Source organism: Haliotis cracherodii, unplaced genomic scaffold (genome assembly GCF_022045235.1).
Source record: "Haliotis cracherodii isolate W230 unplaced genomic scaffold, xgHalCrac1.p SCAF_6, whole genome shotgun sequence".
In the NCBI taxonomy this organism is placed as follows: Eukaryota; Metazoa; Mollusca; class Gastropoda; order Lepetellida; family Haliotidae; genus Haliotis; species Haliotis cracherodii.
The window spans coordinates 12,824,933-12,842,121 of NW_027266319.1; the positions used below are offsets into that span (position 1 = coordinate 12,824,933).

The window sequence follows — 17,189 nt, forward strand, 5'->3', positions numbered from 1 at the left end:
CTGGTTATGTAGGTGCACCACTAAATAAACTTAGGACCAACTAGCCTACGGTCAAGCATGTTGAGGTGTTCAGTATTTAGGATGGTACAGTGAGTGAGTGAGTGAGTGAGTGAGTGAGTGAGTGAGTGAGTGAGTGAGTGAGTGAGTGAGTGGGTGGGTGGGTGGGTGGGTGAGTGAGTGAGTGAGTGAGTGAGTGAGTGAGTGAGTTGGCTGCAAGTGCATGTGAGTGAAAGTGAGTGGGTATGTCTTTACGCCTCATTTAGCTATATTCCACCAATATGACAGCAATAGGCTTCATATTGTACCCATGTAAGAAACCCATGTACCCAGGGCTCGGATTCACGAACGAATGCTTTAACTTCATGGCTATCACACCAGCTCTCAGTTCCCGACTGTCCAGTGTATAATATCTCCATTCTGTTATGATACATAACATGGACCTATCTGCTACCACAGCTTCATTTTGAATCATATTCCACAAAAAATGCTGCTAAATATAGTGAGATAAATCTTGCGTTAAGTTGGCAATAAGACAAGTGGAGATGATGACGTCACTTCCAATATGAAGTTTTGGTTGCGATTCAGTCCAGGGTATGTATCATGCAAGAGTTATCAGGAGTTGACATATCCCCCCGGTCTGGTGCAATTCAGAAATGGAGTTTGCCTACTCATACCCCACTTTTGGTCATTGCCCCCTACATGGGTACAATGTGTGAAGCCCATTTCTGGTGTCCCCCGCCGTGATATTGCTGGAATATTGCTAAAAGCGGCGTAAAACCACACTCACTCAATTTGGTCATTGCCACTGGATATGTTCAGATCAGTGAAGGGAAAAAAATGCTGTTCAGAATGTTTCAAAATCCAAAATCATCAAAAGGCACAAGTTCACCACTAAAGTACTCACGGAAATGAAAAAAAACACTATTTTTCTCAATTTAAAAATCGACACAAAGTGTTACATAGCTGTAAATACGAAATACCAAAACAACTTGAAAAGTACTAGTCTGGATTTGCTAGTTTGATCTCAGTGAACAATACAAAATGTACTTTACAGGAGGTAATTTGTCGGCACTTTCAACATTCAAAAATAAAATCAAGTCCAAATTGACATAGCAGAAACAGACTATAGGCATTATGCACCTGTTCTCACCTGTCGTCAAGGTGTCATAGGTCACCTTGATCTACTTACACCTGGTTATGCCCTGTTTCACAATAGTCTGTTTTATTCACATTTATACACACTTTTACGTGTAAAAAGGCATAAAAACATTTGATACGCTGTATTTGTGCCACGGCCCAATTAGTACTAATTTAGTTGTTTGAATATTTACATATTTTGTATATTAACTGCATTTATTTAAGATCTGAGGTCGAAAAAAACCAGTTTTTTTTCATTTCCGTGAGTACTTTAGGTTTATTATGTTTAAGCAGGTTTTATCCAGAAATATTCAACCGTTTCGGAGTTCTGCTCCAGCACTACCCTCATTTTCTGTCCATCTTATAGCCATAGAAATAAATAAATCATTAAAACATAAAAATCCCATATTACGAAAAGGAACCGCTTCACCACTAGACTGATCTGTATAGCAAGTTTCAAAGAGAACAATTTAATGGTTTTGGATGCTGCCCCGGAAAAGGAACACAACTTGTTTCCATCAGGAAAAATCACAACAGCAAAAATAAAAAAATAAAAATCTCAAATCATCAAAAGGCACCAGTTCCCCAGTCAACTGATATCTATAGATGGTTTCAACAAGAAATATTTAACGGTTTCGGAGTTCTGCTCCGGAAACGGGAAAATGAACAGACATGGTGATCGCTATATCCCCCTGTTTATCAGACCGCAGGGATAAAAAGAATGAAGATGAAAACACACTGGATCACCGAGGATGCCAAAGCTCCAGAAAAAAAGTTTTCTGGATAATAAAAAGTGAAAATATTTGGTTTTAGTTAACAAGTGAAAAATCATATACAGAATGGACTTTTTATGGAAACCACATCTCAGGCACAGAAGAAATAAATGAACCTCCCACATTGCACGATGTGACCTTCATACAAGCTGAGGTGACGATCAAACGCCGCATCACACATGGGACATCCATATTTAGCCCTCGTAAAACTCAATCTTCATCTTAAGACCCTTTATCCTCATTCATGTCAAGATGGTTTTATTTCAAACAGAGACAAAACCAATAGTGCTTCACCATCACAACAACCATCACAATTAACTTTCTACATTAATTTGTAACATCGACACATGCGTTACCCAAAGTCCCTGGCTGGGGTTTTGTCCAGCACAGGCTCCTATCAGCACTGACAATACCCTTTGACCTTCCTGTCCAGAGTAGTCTGACCTATGGTCACTTGGTGAGGGAGATATGAGGGTGTCCACTGTCTGGACATCTGACTGTGTAAACAACATGGCCGTATTCTGCGGTGGTCAGTCAGACCACAATTGGTGGTCAGTCAGACCACAATTCTCGATACCAGGCCACAGCATAGGCCATCTGTACTTGACAAATATTAAACTGGTAATGTGAGAATTAGTTGTGAAATTAAAGTAATTAGGGCTGCCGTCAACACAGTGTTAGTTAAGGAGGCTGGTTGATGATAGCTATATTACAATGCTTTACGGTAAGCTGGTCAGTGGAAAATTTTGTTTGTTTACTGGTGGACAATATTCTCCACAATATTCAGCTATATAGCATCAGATTGTAGTGAGTGAGTATGGTTTTATGCCGCTTTTAGCAATATTTCAGCAATATCACGGCGGGGGACACCAGAAATGGGCTTCACACATTGTACCCATGTTGGGAATCGAACCTGGGTCTTCGGCATGAAGAGCCAACGCTTTAACCACTAGGCTACCCAACCAGCCCTGTCAGATTGTAAATAATCAAGTCTGGACCAGAAAATCCAGTGATTGACATCATGAGCATCTATCTACACAATTACGATAAATGACAATCATCAGCCAAGTCAGCAAGCCTGACCACCCGATTCCGTTAGTTGTCTTTTATTACAAGCATGGGTTGCTGAGGACCAATCCTAACTTGGATTGGATGAAACGATGTCTTATAAGTTTCAGGCACAACAGGCAGTCACCCAAGATTTGCCGATAAACATTTTAATATTTAAACTTCAAAAAGCATAATCTAACATATCAGAGATATGATTATTCAAATCAGTTTACACATGTTACTGATATGGACCCGGTGTACTCTCGATTCATGAAGATCCCGGCTAGAATAGGTCTTCAGCAACCCATGCTTGCCGTAAACGGCGATGATGTTTGTCGCAAGAGGCGACTAACGGGATCGGGTGGTCAGGCTCACTGACTTGGTTGATGCATGTCATCATATCCCAATTGCGTGGATCGATGCTCATGAGTTCAATCACTGGATTGTCTGGTCCAGACTCGATTATTTACAGACCGCTGTCATATAGCTGGAATATTGCTGAGTGTAGCGTTAATCAACAAACAACAAACTAATATTGAAAACAATCCACATTTAAACACATAATACAGGAATAAATGTGCACAATATTAAATCAGACAAACCTTGGTATCACACAATACAGAACTGGCAAGAGCTAAAAGCAACTATGGGCTGATTTCTGGAAGAGTTGACTTTAGATGTTACCAAAATTTGGAATCTTCAGTCAAGTGCTATCATGTAAAACCAATATTTGAAATCAAACTCTATCTGCATTATGGTAACGGAACTCTAGATAATACACCACCCAACTTAACGCTCTCTCCTTACACTGTGTAAAGGTTAAAGGTCTTCATGAAGTACTATGTTCAACAGCTAATTAAGTAACCACCACTAGCTAGGTTCTCAGTCAGAGAACACGTATCGGTATATGGTCCCTGCGTCAATGCAGTCCAGTGAAAATGCGGGTTCGAATTGGTCTTCAGCAACCCTCTTGTTGTAAGAGGGGACTTACAGGATTGGGTGGTCAGGCTCGCTGACTTGGTTGATGCATGTCATCGTGTCCCAATTGCGTAGATCGATGCGAATGATGTCAATCACTGGATTGTCTGGTCCAGACTTGATTATTTACAGACCGCTGTCATGTAGATGGAATATTGCTGAGTGCGGCGTTAAACAAACAAACAAACAAACAAACAAACAAACAAACAAACAAACTAAAGAATCAATGCAGAAGACATTACATGAGTTGTGTCCATAAACAAAGAGCTGAGGTAACCAACTTGCAATTAATCAAATTTGCACACAACTGTTAATGCCATTAATTATGTTTGGTAGTTCAGAAATGTGAAGCCTTGAGATAAAGTCATTGTAGTAAATTGCGCAATGGAAAGACTGAGATTTGCTGTGTAAAATATAAAACATGAACACCAGAGAATAACCAGTCCCACTTATCCACCAATACTTCATTCACCTGATGAAGGAGTAAGCAAAACTCCGAAAAAGTTGTGTTCCTCGTAATAAAGAAGTTGACATCCATATATTCTCTTCCTTATGTGTATCACTTCTAAATGCCTTTCAAAGACCTGATACAGATTCCATTGGAAAAAATCTAAATAGAAGTGAACATTATACGAATGGACCACTGAAAATCAGCGATGACAACAGGCCTTCGAAAAACGGTAAGCAGCACCCGCCATTCACACAATTTGCATAAAAAACGGTAAGCAGCACCCGCCATTCACACAATTTGCATAAAAAAGTAGCGTATTCGACATAATAAGCGCCCAGGGCGCTCTCAAAATTAGAAATAGGGGGATTATACTAGAATATTATTTTGGTGAAAAAAACTGAGTTGAAAGATAAATATCGTTATTTAAGCTGAAATATTTATGTACGACAGATATATATTTCCATAATTCAATTACCCATAATTAAGGGTGCATATAACACATGAGTGCTTATTATATGCGAATAAATAAATCTTGTGTACATTGATCAACCGGAAGGGGTGCTAATTGGGATTGTTCACTTGCCAATATTTTAGCAAATGTCACCGTGGGCGCTTATTAGAGCTGGGCGCTTATTACGTCGAATACGGTATATGTAAAGTGACCAACTGGTCTGATAATGTTTGGTGTCCTCCTCATTGGCTTACTTCCCATTTGGCCTACGCTTTTAGAGGATTTAATTATGTTAAGTAATCGCTTGGTTGATCACTCACTAATTACCCGTCTCCCCCAGAGTGATGAAAGTGAACCAGTCCAACAACAGAGAAATACATAAATTAACTTCGTTATCATTACCCGTATACAATGGTATGTGATCAAAGAAATAATATATACAATCCTTATGAGCAGAAGTAATGAAACCAATAATAGTTAATCCTATTGACTAAATACACAATAGACAAAGAAGCCAGTTATATACAACCCTTATGAGCATAAGTAATGAAACCAATAATTGTTAATCCTATTGACTAAATACACAATAGGCAAAGAAGCCAGTTATATACAATCCTTATGAGCATAAGTAATGAAACCAATAATTGTTAATCCTATTGACTAAATACACAACAGGCAAAGAAGCCAGTTATATATAATCCTTATGAGCATAAATAATGAAACCAATAATTGTTAATCCTATTGACTAAATACACAACAGGTAAAGAAGCCAGTTATATATAATCCTTATGAGCATAAGTAATGAAACCAATAATTGTTAATCCTATTGACTAACTACACAACAGTCAAAAAGCCAGTTATATATAATCCTTATGAGCATAAGTAATGAAACCAATAATTGTTAATCCTATTGACTAACTACACAACAGGCAAAGAAGCCAGTTATATATAATCCTTATGAGCATAAGTAATGAAACCAATAATAGTTAATCCTATTGACTAAATACACAACAGGCAAAGAAGCCAGTTATATATAATCCTTATGAGCATAAATAATGAAACCAATAATTGTTAATCCTATTGACTAAATACACAACAGGCAAAGAAGCCAGTTATATACAATCCTTATGAACATAAGAAAAGGATTAAAATTAATTGTGACATAGTTACATTAATCAAATTCACAGAAGAAGCCTGTGTGAAAGAACAAGAGCTAATTAAGCTCAAACCAAACCATTTTTGTCAATAGGGGTGTAGGTTGTTTAAAGTAATAAAATAATTTCTGTTTCTTTAGGCCATATGGGACGCAGGCCAATAGGGGATGCACCTAATCTTTCACTACGAAAATAAACCATTGATATTAACAATGTATTGCCAATTGTATAATCCATAAAATTCTACAAAACAACATATCATTAATGGATGATACAGAGCACATGTAGCAGAATACTTCAATGAACACCAAAGGTTTTAATGTTAAGTGTGATTTTATTACAATGTAGAAAACATGTATATAAGAGTGAACATCATAAAGGTTTCATAATTAGCACAGAAATATATCCATGGCATAAAAGATGTATCTACGACATATATTTTAACTATTTATATTTTATTTTGTTTCTACTTCTGTTTTTTAACTTTAATTCATTGGTTGGTCAAATTTGCAGAATGTTTTGATGAGAACGTTCTAAACAACAGAACACAAAAAAAGAATTTTGTTTCTAATCAATTAGAACTAATTTTTTTTTATAATTAATTATTTAACCCTGTCACAAATGTCCCGTGTCTCTACATCTTGACATCTCTACTTTTCAAAAAAGTATTTCCCTATGACTACCCTTAATCTGTTGATTGCTTAATTTAATTAGTTAATCTGTCATGCCATGACACATTAATGGCAGTCATTATGAAGAAAATTAGTTATTCTTTAACCTCCACTGACAGGAATATTTTGGCCAAAGCCATAAAACAAGAAATAACATTGGTCTAGCATACAAATAATTTGAAAGCCCATGCTAATGACTATGTAATAAACATCATTACCTGCTAGTATATTGTCCATGACAGGCCAGCCCTGATGGTTACACTCTGATAGGTTTATTATCTGTACTGTCACTTATCTAACAGCATAGTGTCAGGATTATCACTTAACTGGTGCTGTATACCAACTGTTAGCTACAGTGACAAACACTCGGTATCAAAATGGTATGTTTGTAATTGGTAACTTTTTATTTAACAATATAACAGTCTCTTTACTTGTATGAAGGGTCTCCAAAAATTTTGGCGAGAAAATCCATTGAACATATTTGTGAGTACAAAAATCGATATATAAATAAGAGATGTTGCAATCCACAAAATGTTATGTCCCTTCTACCTCTGTTTCCAATCTCATTAAAATCAGTTCCTAGTTCTCACTATTGCTAAACAAAGATCTGAGGACATCCCATTAGGGGTCACGTCAGAACGACCTTTCATCCGACCAATCAAGGCGTAGCTTACCAGATCATGAAAGTGACAGTCAGAATGTGATTTCTAATCATTCAACCTCGAAAACTTTAACACAGAATATTCCGAACATAGTTACTGGCTTAACGTCCAAATCCATACAATCTAGACCATATATTTGCCATTCCCGAACGTTCTTTTGTTCAGGTTTCAAAGTTTGAATCGTCTTATTAGGAGCGGGCGGTCGGGTAGCCTAGTGGTTAAAGCGTAAGCTCATCACGCCGAAGACCCGGGTTTGATTCCAGACATGGGTACAATGTGTGAAGCCCATTTCTGGTGTCCCCCGCCGTGATATTGCTGGAATATTGCTAAAAGCGGCGTAAAACCAAACTCACTCACTCACTTATTAGGAGCTGATATCATTTGATATTCTGGATTTTCTTGTGCAGAGGGTAGCTTAGATTTAGATCCCACCCGGGATTGGAACCAACACTAGAATCTGTATTTTACTAAGAAAGTGTTATCCCAAATTACATTAAATCTGACCACTTTTTAAATGGCACTGTGTGTTCATAGCTTTTGGCCGTGCCAATTTACACTGGTCAGAGGGGTACACAAGATATGTGATCGGTATGTGATCTGGACTACCAGTTGTCAGGCTTTCATATTTGTGGAAGCCTTGGTAGCTGAGTGGGTTAGATCGCTGACTTTGAGTGCTGGGGATAAGGTGCCTCACTCTGGCCGTGTGGGTTTGAATCCCGGATGGGACTGAACCAAAAAAAGTACTAGAATCTGTACGTTACTAAGAAAGTGTTATCCCAAATATAACATTTGTAACATACAGATTTTTCACCAGACACATGGAATGGTCTAATAAATATTGTGAGGTAGGTAGAAAGAGATGGTTTGGCACAGGTTTTCAAGAGAAAATAAAAATATGTCTTAAAGCAGACTGAAAACACATTCTGTCTCAAACAAAAAACACACATAAGAACATTACATGATCATCCCCTTAACCTGTAAGTGAAATCCTTGACATAATGTTATTCTTGTCCCCATGTCGTATTCTACAAGAAATAACTGTACAGATCTTGATTGGCCTTAAGAAGTCAGTGAGTGAGTGAATTTAGTTTTAGCCCGCTTTTAGCAATATTCCAGCAATATCACGGCGGGGGACACCAGAAATGGGCTTCACACATTGTACCCATGTCGGAAATCGAACCCAGGTCTTCGGCATGATGAGTGAACACTTTAACCACTAGGCTACTCGACCACGCCCTTAAGAAGTCAGACATTAGAATCAAGATACACCACAGAGAGCCCTATCTGGAAATCACCATCTAGACACATTCAGATAAACCCAAAGACTACCCTACCTATTCAATCTTTGACTATGCCATGCCCACATTAATATAATATTGGTTTAAAAAATATAATAATGACCACAACTACAAATTCTGAATTACATAGAAGTTGATTGACGACAAAGTAGAGACAATTTGTGGATAACAATAGTAAATAAAGAAGTTGTTATCCATAAATTGTCTCTAAGTTAACAACAAATTCCACTACAAATTGAATCATTGACAATAAAACGATCAAACTTATGTGCATTTAGATCACTACAATGGAGTCTCATTCCACAGTGTATGATTTGTTTGCTTTCTAGTACCATTGAAATAAACAATGTACATTGTAATTTATTGTTTGAAAATTTAAAATTTTGCAAAATAGACTCATTTTATCGCTTTGCCTGCGACCACTTAGTGATATATAGCCCCTTTCATTATTAATTTTGCTGTGGCTCACTCCTCTAACAGATCCACATATGGTTCTTAAGACATCTGATTGTAGTTTTTCTAATAGCAGTTCTTGGCCCTCAGTCCATCAGGTCCAGATGTGATCATAGTTATCGAATATTGGTAACAGAAAAGAGTTATAAGAAAGTCTGTAGGCTGTTTCTATTCAAACAATATTTGAAACTTCTTAAGCAATTCACCATTGGGCTTACTTTGGTCATAATCTATATAATATTATCTTTATATCATTGTTTAACAAGCATGTATACAGGCAAAGACTGTTATGTATTTATTAAGGAGATATTTTAGATTGGTAGCATAAAATATGATATTACTTAAAACTTAAACCATACCTTTTTTTACAAATAGCCAATCCTTATCTCTGCCTCAAGTTATCATATGTATAAGTTTATTTCAGGTTTAAGGCCACACGCCACATGTTGAAGCAATAGTCATAACGGGAATTAGGGGTTAACGATAAGACAATAAACTAACCTCAGAAGACTGATGCATGATCGAATGGAAATGAATGTAGTAAAAATAGTCAAAAAAGATAAAAGAAAATGTATTTCATCCTATTTAGGAATATGTTTAGTGAAAGGTCACAATTCATCATTAATATTTTTCAATGACAAGATGATGATTGATCTATTGTATATCCTCTTTTCATGATATAAGCATAGGCTTAGGCAAGGATATGCTCTAAGCTCTTAATCATCCTATTATTATGCAAATATTTTTTTAAAACACCCGTCAAGTGAATTAACCCTCTTAAATTTAAGAACATGATAATTAGGAAAGTATGAATGCAAGTCACTTTCATGACCTAGGGCAAAGGCTAATTTCCTCGGGCTCCTGTTTACCACAAAAAAGATGATAGGGCGACTTATACTTTGGTGTGGGGGCTGGATACTTGCCCACACAGACAACTTTCCAACCGGATATGCAAAAAGACACATTTTGAACAAAAATAAAAGTAATGAAACCATGTTTAATCATAAAGAAATATACCAAAATATTTTTAAAAAGTAATACATAATTTCCTATGAGACTTTTCCCCTACTTGGATGGAAGAGGGTTTGTTTTGTCAGCACTTTATAACAGGAACATTTCAATAAGGGCTTATGTTTCTTATAATAAGCTTCGGAAATTATGATCATTAAGTAAGGATTGGGAGAAGAAATTACTAGTGAATGCTTAGTATCATACAAAAGAGCAATCAAAAACACTGTTTAATGAACAACAGTTGTCATTTTTTTACTAACCTTGAGGATCTTACCCCTAAAATCTTCACTTACTCTTGTCAAAGGACTTATATCATAAGTAATATATATCATATGGTCACTTGAGTTTTGTTATTTAAGTACCTTTAACATAAGATGTTGGAAGGATATGCTAAAAAAATTTTTACACCTGGTGTCATCACTATTTGATAGTAATTCATAGACACATGTCAGAAATGTACACTGGACTTTTAGTAGAGATTATGAAAATAGTTTTGTCACATTTATTTTAATGGTAAATGACCCTTGCTGCTTCGGACATTGGCAGAAAATATATTCATTCTCTGTTTCTTTGAATGATTAGTTTCCAAACATCTTAAAAAAGCGTGTTTATGTTTTTCATGTAAATATATTTCTCTTTGTTGATTTGAAATGTAATATATTCATATATATATAAAATCAATGTATGTACATATACATTAGGGGAAGGGCCACCTAAGTTGGATAACTTTTCCCCAATACCGTTGACACTATGTCAATAAAATGTGTTTAAAACAATACAAACAATGATTAGTTTATTGAAAATGATAGAAAAATGTAAAAAAAAGATCAATGTGACAGGTCACAAAATGATGCAGTTTCGTGTAAGCCATCAGTTACTTACATAAATGTTAAAAGAGGGGTCAATTTGAAATAATTTTGAATAGTGTTTGTATGAAGTAGAAATGAATGTTTAAATGCTCACTTCACAACATATACACCAAATTGTGCCAAACCCCAAAGTGTTAATGACAAAGATAACATTTTCTCAACCAGACAATACACGAGACTAGGTATATCGAAACAAATTGCAGACACAACAGTTAATTAACCACACTGTTGTCTTATGCATTAATGGCCATGAAAGGAGAATCTCTGATCTCTGACCAGAAACAATACAAAGAAGTCTTCTTCAGACCTCTACCCCCTACCCTTTGTCCACCCACCCCCTCCCCCACAATCAAGGTGGCCACACAGATAGGATTGGTCTGTTTCAAGGTCTTTCAAGCATATCCATTTCGGATCTTCCTCTCCTGAGACTGCACAAGTAGGTTTAGGATAGTTGGCTGCTTGAAGATTTGGGGATTAATTGACACTTTCTGTTTTATAATGTGATAAGGATCTGGGAGGATGGCACTAATGCCAACACATGTACAAGTTCCTGACACTCATTAGTTTATCTCATGATGAAGGGGATCTAGCAGGCTGGGGGTTAATGAACATTTTATTAGGGTTAATTTTTCGGAGAATGGAGATGTTTAATCTATTTCTTTTGACACCATGGTGGGATTGGAGCAATTTATTTGATCTGACATTTATAGCTGAAAATATTGACTGAAACTTAAATGAAAATAAGGAATAGTCACAAAAACTAAAATAAATTCAAAATGCATTTCTTTCATGTGAAGACATTTTTGGAAGATATACATGTATATACACATTACAGATATGTACTACAAATAAGTTTTTCATGTTTTTTTTTTCATCTTAACAAATTCTTTTCAGTACTTTATATTGAAATGACATTCCATGTTTGGTACCATAAGTTCAAATCCACACATTAACCTTTTAATTTCAACTAAAATTATCCTGACATGTCTTTATTTTTTCACCACCATGTAAACAATTCTTTCAAGTACCATATTTTCATATACAATTTCATATTAATCTTCATAATTTAAATCATCATGTTATTATGTCACATCTAAAAAACATATTACAAGAATACTGATTTTGTAAATAAAAGTGTAATCTCTGATAAAAGCAGATTCCCCCATATGATTCCCACAATAAAAAGACTTTCAATATATCGTATGAAAATAATACAAAATTAATAAAAAAAAGTCTCCCTCATCTATGCCTAATGAACACAAAACAAATAAGTGTGAACTGAGCTTTTGTCCAGGCTGAGACAAAAACAAAAGATGTTCACAAACAATAACAGTATGTAGACAAACAACAATTCTTATGTCAATAACCATATCTCTTACCTACTAAAAACCCTCATGAAAATCCCTATTCAATTGTTTTTAAAAGAATGGGGATTAATAAACGCTTGAATGACCAGGGGTATTCCAGTTGTGTTGACATTAGCTCACATTGTGTGCAGCCATTAGAGATGGTTATGTAACATTATTGACTGTGCAAACAGTCACATGACCTTAGTCTAAAAATAGGAAGGTGAGAAGGTCAGGTCAGAGATGCTGCCTGTTAATTGGTCGGTTTGGTGTGAGTAGGGTTGGTGTAAGATTTGGTTGGTCAGTGTAACTGGACATTAGCAGTTAATGGTCAGCTGGTCTTGAGAGCCCAACAGTAACTGGCACATGGTGTAAGACAAGGCATTCTAGCCTGTTCCTAAAGCCTGACTTATTCACTCATTGGAATAACTCCTCACACCTGCTACACAAAAAGGTATTTACAACATTCTACATTAAATGTGCTTAAATAGTTATAATGAAATATATATATTTATGTTTGATGTGATGTAATATTAGATAATGTAAGTAGTAACTTAAAAAGCTTCTGAATTTTGTTGTATTTTTTTATGATTGCTTAATACATCCATTGATTAGCATTGATACTGTAACCCAGTATATTATCAGACCTAAGTCAAATATATTTTTTAGAATTGATTTGTTCATAAATTATGTCAAATTTTTATTCTTGCAACTAGGAAAATTACAAAATATCTTTTCTTAATAATAAACAATTTAGACGATGAAGAAGACAATAATAAGGGTTATATTACTCAAAAAGAAATTACAGAACACCTGATTTTTCTTATGACAATAGGCATTTCTTTTTTTCAAACGTATTAGAAGGCAAATGGGGTACCCAAAGAAGATATTACAGAACATTGTTTCAACATTTTAATTTCACTGGAAATTTGGATTGGTAAACATGACAACTCTATTTTTATACCCTTTCCTATATAAACATCGAGTAGCAATAGTGAAGGTGTATATGATTGCACAACATATTCCTTGGTGGTCAGTTATCAAGTACAAAAGTTATGATTATACTTGATATGAGTTCCTACATAATGTGCACAAGACACATATGTATTGTATGCTAGTGTTTAGAGTCTACCAGAAGTTTAAATCTACCAGAATTTGTGGTGAATATCCTGACAGCCAAGAGATTTTTTTGACATAATTCAGATGATAAATATTAGCTTACAGAAGTTATTACAGAACAGTTTATCAGTTACAGGAGGTTTTACACGACTATAGTCAATCTGTCATGTGATGACAGCGTAACCGAAATCTGATGGAATAATCAGATGTTCTGGAACTTCTTTTGAGTAGTATATAGGAAAAATTACTCATTGCAGAGTCCAGATTGACCATGAAGAATGCTTCAACAAATATACACATACTGTTTTTAATTTCTAAAAATAGGGAAAGTGATGTTTTTTCAGTAGTTAAAGAAATAAGCTATTCAGATATATTGGGGATATTTGTATGTTAATATTTATTACACAGAGGTCACAAAGAGTCATTTAGACACGTGAAGGGCATTTCTTGCAAACTGTTTATCATGACATGACCAAATGTCCTGAAGCATAATATGGTTATTTGACATGAATACAAGCCACTTTTGTTTGGATAGCAACTGCTTTTATTCCTCGTACAACAGCTCAGAGCTACATCTTGCTCCTTCATCAGGTGATGAAGAATTAAAGAAGTTGCTATCCATAAAAAAGTGTCATGTAATCATGTTCTCCCAACTTCTAAATGCTGTTCAAAGACTTTGCTACGGGACAGTTAGTTATAAATAGACAGAAAATATAGATCTATGTAATATCTTAAGATATACATGTATACAAATTTCTCATCCAACTAAATTCCTGAAATTCATATCTCACTTCACCTTAAAAGGCAATTATGAAACAGTACAAATACCAAGTGACAATATTACCCAACAGTTACAAACAGAATATGCAATATTATGCAAGAATATTTTCCAATACAAGGCCAATGACCCAAACTGACTGCCCAGTGCCCAATTTCATCCCAGGCATTGCAGTTTCCCACACTAAGCCCTGGACAGTGGCCATCCAGCCATGACTGGCTAGTCCCCAGTCAATCACCCCCTCATTGAGTGATGTAACGTTACATAACATCACCAGCCATTATGCAACACTGTAGATGGGAAAACATACAGGGGGCCCTGTTAGGGTTGGGTAGTTCAGTCGAAAGGATCCATTACACTTCACTGGTTACCCTTCAAACACAACTGTAAGGTCATTGCTGGGATGACATTCAGGCTAAAATTGAGGCATGCAATGATAGCAGATTGAAGTTTTTCATGGACATCACATCACTGACTATTGCTAAGTTTTGTAAATATGATTTTTATACTAGGAGTTTTACCCTTTTCTAAAAAGCACGAAGGTTATTTTAAATAGTAATATTTCTATATAATAATGTTTGACGTGTAAGTCAGTCGATATACATGTTATATACTTAAAAATATACTTATTTCTTAAAGACGGGAAGCTTTAAAGGGATAACAAGATGTCAGAAAAAAAGAATTTACTGGTTATCAAACGTTGTGAAATCTGAAATTGAGTTCATTCAATTGAATTTACACAAGGCACATCAAATTATATTTGAAAGGGACTACTTTCTAATTAAATTTCTATTTAAACTAACTAGAAATCATACTTGACCCAAAACCCTTACCGACCCCCTCAGTTTTTCCATCAGCCTGGGCAATCCCCCCTAACAGTTGCTGTTAATTACCCCTTTTTACAGGGGATTATACTGAGTTACACAATAGAGCTATACAACTGTAGACCCAGTGGCATTAATCAATACCCTTCATGTCAGCTAGATACATGCCCACTGGCTAGAGGAGAATGAATGGCCCCTGCCTAGAAAGGTGGTAAATACAGGATGAGGGCATGCAACACCTATGTCGAGAATGTCACAGTCTAAAGAAAGGAGACATGGGGTGGGCTATAGAAGGGGGAGGTGTTAAGGGGTTAAACATTAGCTGAAAGTATTTGAATTGCTTAGTGTCGCTGCACAGTATTTGAATTGCGTTTTAAGTTTCCATCACATGTTAAATATGTCTAAAACATTTTTTGCAATATGAAATGACATTAAACATCATATTATCAACAATTGTAAATAATGTAAAACATGAAAATAAACATTGATATTATGACATCAAGGAATAATTTGATTATGTAGGTTTACTAGAGGAACTATACAGTACAATCAAGTTCAACCAAAACATTGAACCAAAAAACAGTTCGGGATCATGAATATTTTTTTGGATATTCCTGAATCCATACTACAAGAAATATTCTTCAAAATATTCATGATCCATAACCTTATTTGCATAATATGATATTTAACCTGAAGTTCTATAATTTGACACCTTACCAAAAGTTTGAGTGAAGTTTTTTATTGGAATGGGCACATTGTTAATTTCACTGAAGCAAGCAAAAAAAGAATGCTTGTAGAAACAGATTGCATGTATTCAAATATCATGATATTCTTATTATGCATTTCACTGTCAAACATTTTAAAACAGACAAATGTCATGAAATCTACACATAATTCATGACATTCCATCAGGTCAACATTACACCTAGTGACTAAGGGGTAGATGGCATGTTTATTACGTGAATGGCATTTGTAATTACCAGTAACACCTGTGTAAATTACATGTTGATTTCAAACACCCTCAAGAAATATGCATGTCAACTAGTCACTCTCCCGTCAACAGCCCAGGAAAGGTTTAGGTATGATTGCAACGGCCTGCAGCATTAATACATGGCATTAATTTGGACTATTTACAATGAAGGTTCACTGTGGTTGACTCTTCCATTTTGTGTGTTCTAGTCCTCTCGTGGTTTTGACAGCCACAAATGTGAATACCACTAAATGTTGGACATTTTTGTAATATTTTGACTGGAGGTTTGTATACTGGAAATACTTTCCAACATTCTGACTCAGAGATTATGAATATCAAAAGAGATTTGGTGATTAGTTAATACCATTGGGATACATTAAGATATCGTACAGTGGCCTCTGTTTTTTATTGTGGTTCATAAACACATTTTTATGAAATAGGCGGAACTGTACAATGCACCTCTTTGATAGGCATTCAGAAGTTGGAGTACTAAGTAAGGAAAAGAATTTATGGATGAAGAACTTCTTTATTATAAGTAAGAGCGACGTTTCGGTGTAGGTTCTAACTTGCTTCATAACAGTGCTAGAACCTAGAACCGAAACGTCGCTCTTAATTGTAATAAAGAAGTTGTTCATCCATAAATTCTTATCCTTCCTTGTACAATGGACTTTGATTATGGAGTAATTTTTTTCGCTTTTATTTAGAAGAGATTTTTTCTGATTGTGGAAAGTGTCACTTTAATAGGTAATATTTAAAAACATATAACGTATGTGAATTGTTTTTATTAAACAAGGAATCAGTCTGCATAATCCGAAAATATCAATCATGAATTTTAGCAAACTAGCTTGTATGCTTCACATTTAAAGTAATCATCAATATCATAGACATCCTGTAGACATTTAATGAAATTGACATGAATGTTGCATGACAGACATTGATTAGCACAGGTCATGTAGCTGTGTTTACCCAAGGGACTCGCATGACATAACAGGTTATTACACTGCGGGCAGACCCATAGCTTATTGGCTGCTTGAATAGGAACAAATTGGTGACTTAGCTGGAACCATGCTGGCTTGTAATGATATATTCATGACAGAGATGATTAAAGCATTCCCGGAACATGGCTGATATCTCACTGATGAATAATGTAGTGGTAGTGAAACAAAGAGGCATGGTTGGTGCACAAATGTGGTT

The 17,189-nt window shown here is 35.5% G+C and overlaps 1 protein-coding gene across 2 annotated transcripts in view; it reads right to left on the minus strand.

The window, feature by feature from the left end:
• The window catches only part of LOC139445537 (protein MON2 homolog), a 162,653-nt gene that overhangs the window by 18,095 nt on the left and 127,369 nt on the right, over nt 1-17,189 (minus strand). The window lies entirely within an intron of this gene.